Source organism: Arachis duranensis, chromosome 3 (genome assembly GCF_000817695.3).
Source record: "Arachis duranensis cultivar V14167 chromosome 3, aradu.V14167.gnm2.J7QH, whole genome shotgun sequence".
NCBI lineage: Eukaryota > Viridiplantae > Streptophyta > Magnoliopsida > Fabales > Fabaceae > Arachis > Arachis duranensis.
The window spans coordinates 71,713,002-71,726,713 of NC_029774.3; positions in this window are offsets into that span (position 1 = coordinate 71,713,002).

Below are 13,712 nucleotides of genomic sequence, written 5' to 3' on the forward strand. Positions count from 1 at the left end.
TTCTTCTCCTTCCATTCTTTCTTCTTTGCTCGAGGGCGAGCAACATTCTAAGTTTGGTGTGGTAAAAGCATAGCTTTTTTTGTTTTTCCATAACCATTGATGGCATCTAAAGCCAGAGAAACCTCAAAAAAAAGAGAGAAAAGGGAAGACAAAAAAATTTTTCCATCTCCGAGTCATGGGAGATGGAGAGATTCATCTCAAGGGTCCACAGCTCAGTAGAAGAGCATTTCAACGCACATCAAGAGAGCTTGAGGAATTCCCTCATCAAGAAATCCCTGAGATACCTCAGGGGATACATTTTCCTCCACACAACTATTGGGAGCAACTAACGATAAGAGCACCAAAATCACTAGGGATCAAGCAACAGAGGCAAGGAAGAGACATAAAGGAGCTTAAAATGCACCATTAGTCCTTCAAAAAGGCGCTACCCTCACTAAGGTGGACTCATTCCTTAACTTCCTTGTTCTTATCTCTGTTTTTTGATTTTTATGTTATATGTGTGTTTATGTTTTGTGTCTCTACCTCATGATCATTAGTATTGAGTAACTATGTCTTAAGGCTATGAATAATTCCATGAATCCTTCACATCTCTTAAATAAAAAATGTTTCTAATTCAAAATAACAAGAAGTACATGAATTTCGAAATTATCCTTGAAATTAGCCTAATTATATTGATGTGGTGACAATACTTTTTGTTTTCAGAATGAATGCTTGAACAGTGCATATTTTTTATCTTTTTGTTTATGAATGTTAAAATTGTTGGCTCTTGAAAGAATGATGAACAAAGAGAAATGTTATTGACAATCTGAAAAATCATGAAAATTGATTCTTGAAGCAAGAAAAAGCAGTGAAAAAATTTGGCGAAAAAATAAATAAATAGAAAGAAAAAGAACAAGCAAGTAGAAAAAGCCAATAGCCCTTAAAACCAAAAGGCAAGGGTAAAAAGGATCCAAGGCTTTAAGCATCAATGGATAGGAGGGCCCAAGGAAATAAAATCCAGGCTAAGCGGCTAAATCAAGCTATCCCTAACCATGTGCTTGTGGCATGCAGGTCCAAGTGAAAAGCTTGAGACTAAGTGGTTAAAGTCGTGATCCAAAGCAAAAAGAGTGTGCTTAAGAGCTCTGGACACCTCTAACTGGGGACTCTAGCAAAGCTGAGTCACAATCTGAAAAGGTTCACCCAGCCATGTGTCTGTGGCATTTATGTATCCGGTGGTAATACTGGAAAACAAAATGCTTAGGGCCACGACCAAGACTCATAAAAGTAGCTGTCTTCAAGAATCAACAAACTTAACTAGGAGAATCAATAACACTATCTGAAATTCTAAGTTCCTATAGATACCAATCATTCTAAACTTCAAAGGAGAAAGTGAGATGCCAAAACTGTTCAGAAGCAAAAAGCTACAAGTCCCGCTCATCAAATTAGAATTAATATTCATTGATATTTTGGAATTTATAGTATATTCTCTTTTTTTTATCCTAATTGATTTTCAGTTGCTTGGGGACAAGCAACAATTTAAGTTTGGTGTTTGTTCTGAGGGTTTACCTGAAACTGTAGGTCGATCTCGGACGAGATCTTCTGTGCTGGTCGGAGCCGACGTGTCCGGCAGGTATGTAGCAGCCGGAGCTGGTGTGTCTGACTTGTGGAACCGAGAATGCTGCTGATCCATTGTCACCGAAGGGTGGGGGGTACCTGCAAGGGACTCCGATGCTTAAGTTAGCAAGGGTATTAAACAGGTATTGAGTAGAATCGGAGTATGAGTTATACCTGGGTGCTCCAGTGCATTTATAATGGTGAGATGTGACCTTCTTTAGAAAAGATAAGTTAGTTATCTTATCTTATCTTATCTTTTATCGAGGTCAGCTTATCTTCCATGGAACCTCCCTTATCTCTATAGGCTTGGGCTGCCCTTGGATTGGGATCATATTCCTTGAGTTGGGCCCTTCTTTGGGCTTTCCTGTCGATTTGGACCGAGTTCTTTGCGAAGAAGTTGGTCCGCTTGACCTAAAGAGATCGGTCGCTTTGTCTGTAGAACATCCCGGGTCGGACAGCTCGACCCAGGGTATGAACAGTGCACCTGCTTGAGCTCGGTCTTTTTGTTGAGGTCGAGTCCTGGACTTCGGTCCTTCTCTAGTGAAGCCGAACTCAAGCATTTTGTCGATTCCTTTGTAGAAGCTTTTGAATGTAGAACATTTGTCCTCTAAAAGTGCACGCTTTTGTATCGGCACTTTGGGAACGTGCGAGGGTTTAATGCCTTCATTAATTTTAACATTAATTGCCCCATTTCCCTTAGGCTCTTTATTTTGATTTTGAAAACCCAGAAACGGTTTCTCTCCTTCGCCCTTTTCGTAACTTCTTTTCTCTGCTCTCTTTGCTCTCTGTTTTTCATTTGCGCTTCTGCTTTCTTGTGTTGCGGCTTTCGTTTGGCAATTTTCTGGGCAGCTTTCATTTCTGCGCCTCCATTTTTCTTTCTCGAAGCTTCTTTTGTCTCCAGGTTAGTCCCATTTTGTGCTTTCTCTTTGTTTTTGTTTTTTTGATGAGGTTTTGATTTTAATCCTCCTTTTAGAGAAAGTTTGGATCTTTCTGTTTCGATTGTGCCCTAGATTTGTTGAAATGTGCGTTCTGGGAGTTTCTCCATCTTCTGCATGATCCTTTTTGCTTTTGCTTGATGCTTTTAGGGCTTTGCATGTTCTTTGTTGTTTCTGTTCTGATACCGCTATCCACATCTGTTCCTCGTTTTATTTGAAGGTTGCTTTTGTCTGATTCTGAAAAAGGTTGCATCTTTAATGGTCTCTGCTTGGCGGGTTTGATGTTTTAGGGATGGTTTTTGCTGGTTTAGACTGTAAGGCAATGTTTTTTATGACTTTTTGTGTTTTGCTTTGATGGAAAAATACTTGTTGTTTGAAGCCTTCTTTTCTTGTTTTGAGAGGTGCTGGGATGCGAGAAGTACATTTTTTCCTAGAAACCTTGCTTTATTATTGCCTCCAAAGGATGCCCCAGGACTTTGGTTTGAGTCTTGGGGTTTTCCTTTTCTGTGTATTCGCCTGTATCGTATTGAGTTGTTTTCTCCTTTGTCCGAGATGTTTTTAGTAACCCCATCTTCTTTTCTTACTTGTAGGATTAGTTGGCCTCATGTCTTCTCGAAATAACATTGTAGAGATGTCTTGCAGAGTTCCCGAGGGGATGTCCGATTGGCTGGACTCCCTTGTTTTGTTGTGTGTTTTTGTTGTGGATGCTGAATTTTGCACAGAGCTGAGGAAGCGCCATAGGATTTGTGGTAACAGTGCTCGTGAGGAGGATTATGAGCTTGTTGCTTCTGATTCTGATGAGAGAGTTTGTTTTCTGACTTCCATCGAGAGGGAGCGTCCCTTCTTCTATGCCTATGAATACTTCTTCAGTCAGTTGAACGTTACTTTCCTTTTACTGCTTTCGAGACCGACCTGTTGTGGTCGTGTAATATTGCCCCATCCCAGCTTCACCCAAATTCCTGGGGTTTTATTAAAATTTTTCAGCTTCTCTGCCGAGAATTAGATGTAACACCCTCTGAGACTCTTTTCCTTTATTTGTTTGTTTCCGCCAAGCCTGGTGGTTCTTAAAAAAAGAATGCTTCCTGGGTTTCTTTCAGGTCCGTCCAGGGCCATAAAGTTTCTGCTATGTATGATGAGTCCTTTAAGGACTTCAAGAATTACTTCTTTAAGGTTCGTGCTGTCGAGGGGGCCCGCCCCTTTTTTCTTGTTGAAAATGATGAGCCTTCTTTCCCTCTATAGTGGCAGAGGGATGTGAGAGTGTCTCGCTATACCTGGGAGATGCTTGATGATGTTGAGCGTGCCTTTGTTGTTGTACTTGAGGATCTATGGGGGGAACCACCCCATTTTGATACAAAAAGGTTTTTGAATGACCCGTCTTTGGTTCGGACTGTTTTGGGTACTTGTCTTACTTGTTTCTTAATTTTTTCTTCCTCTTATTGTGATTGTAACTCTTTACTGTGGCTGATTCTATATTTGCAGAGATGTCAAAGAAAAACGACTCCATGAAGGCCTTTAAAAAGGCAAAGAAGGCAATTGCTGCTCTGAACATCTCGGCCAAGGTGGCCGGGGAGGGATCTTCTCAGGTCCCAGTGATGCCTCTTGCACCGAGTTCTCCCGGGCCGAGGAAAGCAATTCCTACTCCTCGGTTTTGTCAGGTCAATTCTCCACAGACTTCTGCCGTTGCTTCTGGTGCTCCTTCCTTAAAAAAGCAAAAAACATCCGAGCCCTTTAACCTGGATGCCCCGGATTTTGATGCTATCGAGTTTGTTGACCAACAAATTGCCCCCTATGGTGGGCTCTCCATGGACGATGTGTCTCTTCTTCAGCATCTGGATTTTATCACCAAAAGTAGTGTGAAAATGGCACATATGGGTGCGGATATTTTACGAACTGTTCAGGGGATCCCGATTCATGCCACAAAATCCTTCATGGAGGAGGCCAAATTAGAATTTGATCGAATCAAGGGTCTGAAGGATGAGTTTGAGGTGAAGTTGGCGAAGGTAGAGAAGGAACTGGATAGTGAGAAGGCTAGCTCTATTGCCTTGGCTGCTTCTTTGAAGTTGACTGAGGACATGGCACTGAAGCACAAGGATAGCTATGTCTCAGCTTATAGGGCGTTGATGCATCTCCGGGATGATTTGGAAACTGCTCGGGTTAATTATGCTGAGCTTCAGGGTCACCTTGTGGGCAGCGTGACTGCCGCCTCTGAGAACCTGATGGAGCAGTTCCGGATTGTTGCTACTGATGCCGATTTGACTCTTGTTAGTCTTGATAACGTAGTAAAGGATGGCAAGATTGTCCCAGATGATCCCGATGATGATGTTGAACCTCCCCCAGTGCCTTCTATCAAGGTGTCGGCCTCTTCGGTTCCTCTAGTTATGTCTAATCCGGATTGTCAGATTCTGAACCGGGATGATGGAACTGTAGATGCTGTGCCTATTCAAACTCGCCCTCCTTCTCCCCATACTGATGCTGTCGGGATGGCTCCCGATCTTTGCTGATCTTCTTTTTAAGTATTTGTGTAAATAGCCCGGTTTGTGGGCTTTTGAACTTTATTGTTTTGTTTAACTGCTGACGCTTTTTAGTTGCCTGCCTGGCAACTTTTACTTTGAAAAACAAATGTAGCTTTCTGAGGTAGATTTTGGTAGCCTCTTGAAGCTTTATTATACTATGCTTCCATTGCGCTTTAACATGGTATCTCTTCTAGTTTCTGAGAGTGTTGGAATCTTGCTTCTTGACCTCTTTGGATTGCTTTTGCACTTATTGTTTGTAACTTGGAACTTTTGAGGCCGTGACTGTATGGGTCCAACTTGTTTCTTGGTTTTCTTGCTTTTGCTTGTATTTTTAGCGTCCCATAACCGATTTCTTTATGTTGGTCCCCTTCTAAGTTATTTTTGTAATCCTCTTTCTTGGACCTTTGTCAGGTCTCTTTCAGTGATTACTTTTATAACTTATATTGTAGGAGACCGACTTCGTTAGGTCGATCTCTTCTAAGTTATTTTTGTAATCCTCTTTCTTGGACTTTTGTCAGGTCTCTTTCAGGGATTACTTTTATAACTTGTCTTGTAGGAGACCGACTTCGTTAGGTCGATCTCTTCTAAGTTATTTTTGTAATCCTCTTTCTTGGACCTTTGTCATGTCTCTTTTAGGGATTACTTTTATAACTTGTCTTGTAGGAGACCGACTTCATTAGGTCGATCTCTTCTAAGTTATAGCAATTCCTCTTTAATAGGGTTGGCCAAACCTCTTTCCAGGGATTTGCTGATAACTTGGGTTGACTTGGTTCGATTTTTTAGTGTCGGCCAGTCTTTTTAAGTTATTATATAGCAATCCATAAGACCTCGTCAGGTTCTTTTTGGGATCACTTTCGATAACTTCTTGCATTATTCTGTGTTCATCTTTGCCGATTTGTAGATGGTGGTTTTTGTCCAGGTTTGATCGTCCTTTAGGTGAATCGCGTTTTCACCTTTGTCGGTTGATCATTCCTATCGAGATCGTACAGTAAATCTGTTCTTCACTTTCTATCGATCCGTTGCTTTATAATCGGACGATGAATGCTTCAGATTAATGCATCTTGGGAATATATAGAATATCTGAAATGTATTTTATTCAAAGAAAGTGCAAATATATACATGCGGGAGTTTTTCGTACCCTTAAGTCAGATTAAATCTCAATCTTGACGCCTCATTAAAAAACCTTTTCAGGAAAAAGAGTGCATCTTGTGATGAGATCTTTTACCTGTCCTAGCTATAGTACCTTCTTAGGTTACAGGCGTGCCATGATATGGGGAGTTCTCGTCCCTCGAGTTCGGACAGTCTGTAGTAGCCCTTCCCAAGTACTTCTGTGACTCGGTAGGGTCCTTTCCAGTTGGCTGCCAGCTTTCTTTCTCCGGGTCGAGTTGTTCCAGTATCATTTCGGATTAAGATGAGATCATTCTCAGCAAAACCTCTTGGCACTACCTTTTGATTATACCTGGAAGCCATTCGCCGCTTTAGTGCTTCTTCTCTGATCCGAGCTCTTTCTTGGATTTCCGGAAGTAGGTCGAGCTCTTCTCTTTGAAGTTGAGAATTGGTTTGTTCATTGTAGTGGACTACTAGTGCACGAAATTGCAATCACACTTTTGCAATTCCGCACAACTAAACAGCAAGTGAACTGGGTCGTCCAAGTAGTACCTTACGTGAGTAAGGGTCGATCCTACGGAGATAGTCGGCTTGAAGCAAGCTATGATTGCCTCCACTCCGTATGCTAATCGAAATGGTGATTCATTTGTAGTAGAATGGGGGGTTGTTCGATACGCCCATAGGACTTGTGGAAGTTCCTCGGCCCAAGCCCGGCCCCTTTGCTTCTTGCAGTCTCCACTTCAGCCCGGCCAATATGACTTTGTTGGCTGCTTTGGCTTGTCTATTGGCTTGGGGATGTTCGACGGAGGTGAACTGGTGTTTTATATTCAAGTCGGCCACTAGTTTTCTGAAGCCTGCATCTGTGAATTGGGTGCCATTGGCTGTGGTGATGGGGTATGGGACCCCGAACCTTGTAACAATGTTCCTATATAGGAATTTCCCACTTCTTTGAGCAGTGGCATTGGCTAGGGGTTATGCCTCGATCCATTTTGTGAAATAATTTACCCCTACTATGAGGAATTTTACTTGTCCCGATCCCTGTGGAAAGGGTCCGAGAAGATTGAGTCCCCACTTTGCAAATGGCCAGGGTGAGGTTACACTGATGAGTGTTTTTGGCGGGGCGATGTGAAAGTTGGCATGCTTCTGGCATGGTGGACATGTCTTTACAAATTCTGTGGCTTCCTTTCGTAGAGTTGGCCAATAGAATCCCACCCGGAGTACCTTTTTGGTGAGAGCTTGCGCTCCAAGATGATTGCCGCAAATGCCGCTGTGTACTTCCTCCAAGACTTCCTTTGTTTTGGAGGTCGGTACGCACTTTAACAATAGTATTGAGATCCCTCTTTTGTACAGGGTGTTGTTTATGATAGTGTAGTACTGTGCCTCCCTTTTTAATCTCTTTGCCTCTTTTTCATCTGTAGGGAGAGCTTCTGTTTTGAGGTAATTAATTATGGGGGTTATCCATCCTTGACCCCGACCTGTTATGGCTAGGACTTTTTCTTCTCCCGATATTGATGGGTTCTGCAGTATTTCCTGGATGAGGCTTCTATTGTTGCCCCCTGGTTTAGTGCTGGCTAGTTTTGAGAGTGCGTCAGCTTGGGCATTTTGATCGCGGGGTATGTGACAGATCCTATATTCCCCGAGTTGTCCGAGCTATTCCTTGGTTTTATCCAAATACTTTTTCATTGTAGGATCTTTGGCTCGGTAGCTCCTTATTATTTGTGAGGTAACGACTTGTGAATCGCTGTAGATGTTGAGTTTCCGAGCTCCAACTTCTCTAGCCAGCTTCAAACCAGCTAATAACGCTTCATATTCCGCCTGGTTGTTTGAGGCCGGGAATCCGAATTTGAGGGAAAGCTCAAGTTGGGTTCCTTGGTTGTTTTCGATTATCACACCTGCACCACTTCCGATTTTACTCGAGGAGCCGTCCATGTATATATTCCACTCTATGGGGATCTCCGGGGTGTCTGTGAATTCTACAATGAAGTCGGCTAGGTATTGTGATTTGATGGCTGTTCGTGCCTCGTATTGGAGGTCGAACTCGGACAACTCGATTGCCCACTGTAGGATTCTTCTTGCTAGATCTGTTTTCTGCAATATCCCTTTTATGGGCTGGTTGGTCCGAACCTTAATGGTATGCGCTTGGAAGTACGGGCGAAGTCGTCGGGATGTGAGTATGAGAGCGTAGGCAAACTTCTCTATTTTCTGGTAGTTCAGCTCTGACCCCTGCAGTGCTTTGCTAATGAAGTAGACGTGTTGTTGCACACCCTCATCTTCTCTAATTAGTGCTAAGGCTGTTGCTCAGCTTCCTACTGCGAGGTACAATATGAGTGGTTCTCCTTCTCGTGGTCGAGATAGGATAGGTGGCCGTCCCAAGAATTCTTTGAAGTATCGGAAGGCTTGCTCACATTCCGTTGTCCACTCGAAGTTCTTTCCCTTCCTTAAAGTAGCGTAGAAAGGGAGGGATCTTATCGCTCACCCTGCTAGGAATCTGGACAAGGCCGCCAATCTCCCATTGAGTTGTTGTACCTCTTTGATGCAGGTTGGGCTCTTCATGTTGAGTATGGCCTGGCAATTATCTGGATTTGCCTCGATTCCTCTTTGTGTGAGCATAAAGCCCAAGAACTTACCTACTTCCACGGCGAAGGTGCATTTAGCCGGGTTAAGTTGCATGCCATGCTTCCGTATGGTGTCGAATACTTGAACCAAGTCGGACGGTAATGTTTCTTCACTTTGTGTCTTTATGAACATGTCATCCACGTAGACCTCCATGATTTTTCCGATGTGATCTGAGAAGACCTTATTCATTAGCCTCTGATAAGTAGCTCCCGCGTTCTTAAGACTGAAAGGCATTACGATGTAACAATAGTTTGCTTTAGGTGTTAAAAACGAGGTTTTTTCTTGATCCGGTGGATACATTGGGATCTGGTTGTACCCCGAGTATGCGTCCATAAACGAGAGATACTTATATCCCAATGAGGCATTTACTAGAGCGTCGATGCTTGGGAGTGGATAAGGGTCTTTTGGGCAGGCTTTGTTGAGGTCGGTGTAGTCGATGCACATTCGCCACTTCCCATTTGACTTTCTCACCAAGACGACGTTTGCTAGCCATAGTGGGTACTTAACTTCTCTTATGAACCTTGCCTCTAGTAGTGCTTGCACCTGTTCTGCTACAGCCTGAGACCGTTCTGGCCCGAGTTTTCTTCGTGTTTGTTGTACCGGCCAGGATCCCGGATAGACTGCCAACTTGTGACTCATCAGTTCGGGATCTATGCCTGGTATGTCGGCAGCTTTCCATGCGAAGAGATCAACATTATCTCGTAGGAACTGTATGAGTGATTCCTTTGCATCTCCTTTCAGGATTGTGCCAATATTAGTTATCTTATCCGAGGTGTCTCCGATTTGAACTTTCTCTACTTCACCTTCGGGCTGCGGACGAAGTTTTTCTCGCCTCTGAACTCCACCAAGTTCGATTGTGTGGAACTCTCCTTCTTTGCCTCTGAGGTTTAGACTTTCGTTATAACAGTGACGCGCCATCTTTTGATCTGCTTTTATTGTAGCTATCCCTTCTGCAGTTGGGAATTTCATACATAGATGTGGAGTTGAAACTATTGTGCCAAGTTGGTTTAACGTTGTCCGACCTATTAAGGCATTGTAGGCTGAGCTTACATCGACCACGATGTAGTCTATCTTGAGTGTTCTGGATTGGTTCCCCTTTTCGAAGGTTGTTTGTAGCGATACGTATCCCAGTGGTTGTACTGGGGTATCCCCATGTCCGAACAGGCTGTTTGGGTATGCTCTTAGCTCTTTTTCTTCTAAGCTGAGCTTATCGAAGGCAGTTTTGAATAAGATGTCGGCGGAGCTTCCTTGGTCAATTAATGTACGGTGGAGGTTGGCGTTTGCTAGTATGATAGTGATGACCATGGGGTCGTCGTGTCCTGAGATGATTCTGAATGCGTCTTCTTTGGTAAACGTGATTACTGGGATGTCTGGCGCCTCCTTCTTTCCTTTGACATGGTATAATTCTTTGAGGTGTCACTTGCGAGATGATTTGGAGATTCCTCCTCCCGCAAATTCTCCGTGTATCACATGGACGTGTGTCTCCGGTGTGCGAGGTGATCGCTCAGACCGTCCGACATCTTCATCCCTTCTTCTTTTTCTTGGCTCTTCGTCCCGGTTGGCCAAAAATCGATCTAGTTTTCCTTCTCTTACTAATTTTTCTGTGACATTTTTCAAGTCAAAGCATTCGTTGGTGGAAGCATTCGTTGGTGGAATGTCCTCAGACTCGATGATACTTACAGTATTCGTTCTGATTTCCTCCTCCTCTTTTGCCTTTGAGAGGCCGAGCTGGGGGTATTTTTTCTGTATGGCAGACTTCTTTGTAAAACATCTACCAAGGATACCCTAAGAGGGGTGTAGTTATGATATTTTTTTATTTTCTCCCCGGAGCGATCTTCCTTTTTCTTAGATTCTTTATCTTTATCTCGGTAGGCGGAACCGAACCTCGAGGCTTCCCCAAGTCGAGAATTCTCCTCCATATTGATGTATTTCTGCGCTCATTTTTGTACTTTGTCCAGGGATGCAGGGTACTTCTTTGATATAGATTGGCTAAACGGTCCTTCTCGTAGGCCATTTATAAGGCCCAAAATGGCAGCTTCTGTTGGTAGACTTTGTATATGCATGTTTTGTTGAATCTTTCCATGTAGTTACGAAGACTCTCCCGATCTCCTTACTTGATTCCTAGTAGGCTGGGTGCGTGTTTAGCCTTATCTTTTTGTAAGGAAAATCTGGCCAGGAACTTTTTGGCCAGGTCGTCGAACCATCTAATGGCTGTCTTGGTAAGAGTTGTTGGAAAGGCTTTGCAGCGAACTGCATCCGAGGCGTCAGTGAGGTACATTCTACTTCTGAAATTGCTGAGATGATGGTTGAGGTCTGAAGTGCCGTCATACAGAGTCATATCCGGAAGTTTGAAGTCCTTTGGGATTTTGGTCTTCATAATTTCCCTGGTGAATGGATCTTGATCCTTGCGAGAGCTATCCTCTAGAGTGGATCGAGTAGCTTTAGTTTTGAGATCGGCTTCGAGTATTAGAAGTTTATCTTCTAATTCTCGGCGTCGCCTTATTTCCCGATGCAGATCCTCTTCTTTTTCACGTTGATGTTGGGCTTCTTTCTCGAGTTGCTTTAATCGATCTTGAAGCGCCTCTATCACTCCTGGATTTGATGAATTTTTGTCCCCGTTGGGCTCCAGAGTATCTTTGAGTGTAACATCCGCGTTCTTGTGCGGCGTTCTATCTTCCAAACCTAAATCGTGGTCGTTGTCATGGTCGTCTGCCATGGTGATGGGATGACTTCCAGGTTCCCTGGCAACGGCGCCAATGTTCCGAAGGTTTACCTAAAACTGTAGGTCGATCTCGGACGAGATCTTCTGTGCTGGTCGGAGCCGACGTCTCCGGCAGGTGTGTAGCAGCCGGAGCTGGTGTGTTCGACTTGTGGAACTGAGAATGCTGCTGATCTCTTGTCACCGAAGGGTGGGGGTACCTGCAAGGGACTCCGATGCTTAAGTTAGCAAGGGTATTAAACAGGTATTGAGTAGAATTGGAGTATGAGTTATACCTAGTTGCTCCAGTGTATTTATAATGGTGAGATGTGACCTTCTTTAGATAAGATAAGTTAGTTATCATATCTTATCTTATCTTTTGTCGAGGTCAGCTTATCTTCCATGGAACCGCCCTTATCTCTATAGGCTTGGCTGCCCTTGGATCGGGATCGTATTCCTTGAGTTGGGCCCTTCTTTGGGCTTTTCTGTCGATTTGGACCGAGTTCATTGCAAAGAAGTCGGTCCGCTTGACCTAAAGAGGTCAGTCGCTTTGTCTATAGGACATCCCGGGTCGGACAGCTCGACCCAGGGTATGAATAGTGTTGTGATTAGCGGATAATTTATACGCTTTTTGGCATTGTTTTTAGGTAGTTTTTAGTATGATCTAGTTACTTTTAGGAATGTTTTCATTAGTTTTTATGCTAAATTCACATTTATGGACTTTACTATGAGTTTGTGTGTTTTTCTTTGATTTCAGGTATTTTCTGGCTGAAATTGAGGGACTTGAGAAAAACTCTGATAAAAGGCTGACAAAGGACTGCTGATGTTGTTGGAATCTGACCTCCCTGCACTCGAAATGGATTTTCTGGAGCTACAGAACTCCAAATGGTGCGCTCTCAACGGCGTTAAAAATTAGACATCGAGAGATTTCCAGTAAGATTTAATAGTCCATACTTTATTTGTGGTTAGATGACGTAAATTGGCGTTCAACGCCAGTTCCATGCTGCATTCTAGAGTCAAACGCCAGAAACACGTCATGAACCAGAGTTGAATGCCAAAAACACGTTACAACTTGGCGTTCAACTCCAAGATAAACCTCAGCTCGTGTAAGGATCAAGCTCAGCCCAAACATACACCAAGTGGGCCCAAGAAGTGGATTTATGCATCAATTACTTACTTCTGTAAATCCTAGTAGCTAGTTTAGTATAAATAGAACTTTTTACCAGTGTATTAGACGTCTTCTGACCACGTTACATCTTTGGTCTCAGTTTTATTTTATTATTCATCTTAGGAGACTATTGATCACATTTTGGGGGCTAGTCATTCGGCCATGCCTGAACCTTCATCACTTATGTATTTTCAACGGTGGAGTTTCTACACACCATAGACTAAGGGTGTGGAGCTCTGCTGTACCTCGAGTTTTAATGCAATTACTACTATTTTCTATTCAATTCGACTTATTCTTATTCTAAGATATTTGTTGCACATCACCATGATGAATGTGGTGATTCGTGACACTCACCATCATTCTCACCTATGAACGCGCGTGACTGACAACCACTTCCATTCTACCTTAGACCGGGCACATATCTCTTGGATTTCTTAATCAGAATCTTCGTGGTATAAGCTAGAATTGATGGCGGCATTCATGGGAATCCAGAAAGTCTAACCTTGTCTGTGGTATTCCGAATAGGATTCCGGGATTGAATGACTGTGATGAGCTTCAAACTCGCGATTGTTGGGCATGATGATAAACGCAAAAGAATCAAGGGATTCTATTCCAACATGATCGAGAACCGACAGATGATTAGCCGTGCTGTGACAGAGCATTTGGACCATTTTTACTGAGAGAATGGGATGTAGCCATTGACAACGGTGATGCCCTACATACAGCTTGCCATGGAAAGAAGTAAGAAGGATTGAGGGAAGGCAGTAGGAAAACAGTGATCCAACAGGGACAATTCATCTCCATACACTTATCCGAAATTTTCACCAATGATTTACATAAGTATTTCTATCTTTATTTTATGTTTTATTTACTATTCGTAAACTCCATAACATTTATTATCCACCTAACCGAGATTTACAAGATGACCATAGCTTGCTTCATACCAACAATCTCCGTGGGATCGACCCTTACTCACGTAAGGTATTACTTGGATGACCCAGTGCACTTGCTGGTTAGTTGTGCGGAGTTGTGACTAAGTGTGATTCATGTTTGAGAGCGCTACCAAGTTTATTGGCGCCATT